Raw genomic sequence first — 1,418 nt, 5'->3', positions numbered from 1 at the left:
GCTCTGTTCTTTCTTCTGTGAAATAGAACTCAGTCACATTTGCTGGCTGTCCTCCTAATCAAACCTCAGCTGGGAAGAGGCCTCAGCTTTGGCTGTACTGTGGCTTACTGTCAGTTCTCTCTTTAACAGTCTCGTCATGACTTGGGGGAAGAAAATGTATTTCAAATCTCTATGTCAGAAGGCAATAACTTTCTGCTCTGCTCTCACCCATCGCAAAAGCCACAGCAAGTGACTCCCACAAGTTTTTCCCAATTTACCTGTGTCATTGATTCAGTGACACTAGGGAATGTTTCTCAAAAAAATTTTTTCACTAGTGGGATTATATAATACAGTCTCTCTCCTCCCAATTTTTTCCACGTACCAAATAAGAGGTTGTGGCTTCTCCATAAGAACACATGGTTGTAATATAGTCTACATTTTTCTTAGAAGTCTTTTGACTTGTTATACAGTTGTTCATTGAGGAAGAACTGTGTGAGCCAAAAGGAGACCACATTAACAGTTTTGCAGTCAGGGACACACCCAGGGGTCACTGCTGCACCCGGTGTGCAGGGGCCTCTGTGAAACACTCAGCTGGAATAACCTGACTCCACCAGGTCAGGTACTCCTGCCTACGAGTAACCTGGCTAACTCAGCACAATAGCCCAGTATCTACATGTCTGCATCATTTAAACATTGTCACTAGGTCCCGTAGGTAAAAGTGTTCTTACCTTCTAGCTGGGTGATACATACAGACACCTACAGAAAAGACTTGTTATCAAGATTCTAGCTTTGCTCAGAGATGATATCACAACCCATGAATTCAATACTGAATGAACAAAGTTCAAAGGCTATCCGTATTTCTTTTATGCTTGCTAATTTTTTTTTTTTTTTTTTTTTTTGGGACAGATGTTCACTTTGTCACCAGGTTAGAGTGCAGTGGCTAGATCTCTGCTTACTGCAAATTTCGACTCCCTGGTTCAAACGATTCTCCTGCCTCGGCCTCCCTACTAGCTGGGATTAAAGGCACGCACCACAACACCCAGTTAATTTTTGTATTTTTAGCACAGATGGGGTTTCACCATGTTGGCCAGGATGGTCTTGATCTCCTGACCTCCTGATCCTCCCATCTCAGTGTCCCAAAGTGCTGGGTTTACAGGTGTGAGCCACCATTCCCAGCCAAATATCGTTTTTAATGTGTCTACTCTGTCTACTGCAAGACATGTTTTGCATACAGAAGCAAAGGCACTTAATATTTTGGGGCATGTGTTATATGCCAGAATATTTGTCTTATTTTATACTGTTATTTTCACAATTAACTTTGGAATTGATAGTACCATTATTATTTTACAGTAAAGAAAACAGAAACTGGTTAACTCATTCAAGGACAAATATTCCTACTGATTCGCCATTCTAGAAAGACCAGATAGTAATTGTTGACT

Source organism: Cebus imitator, unplaced genomic scaffold (assembly GCF_001604975.1).
Source record: "Cebus imitator isolate Cc_AM_T3 unplaced genomic scaffold, Cebus_imitator-1.0 Scaffold514, whole genome shotgun sequence".
Classification (NCBI taxonomy): domain Eukaryota; kingdom Metazoa; phylum Chordata; class Mammalia; order Primates; family Cebidae; genus Cebus; species Cebus imitator.
The sequence above is the reverse complement of the archived record's forward strand: the minus strand, read 5'-3'. Positions refer to the sequence as shown.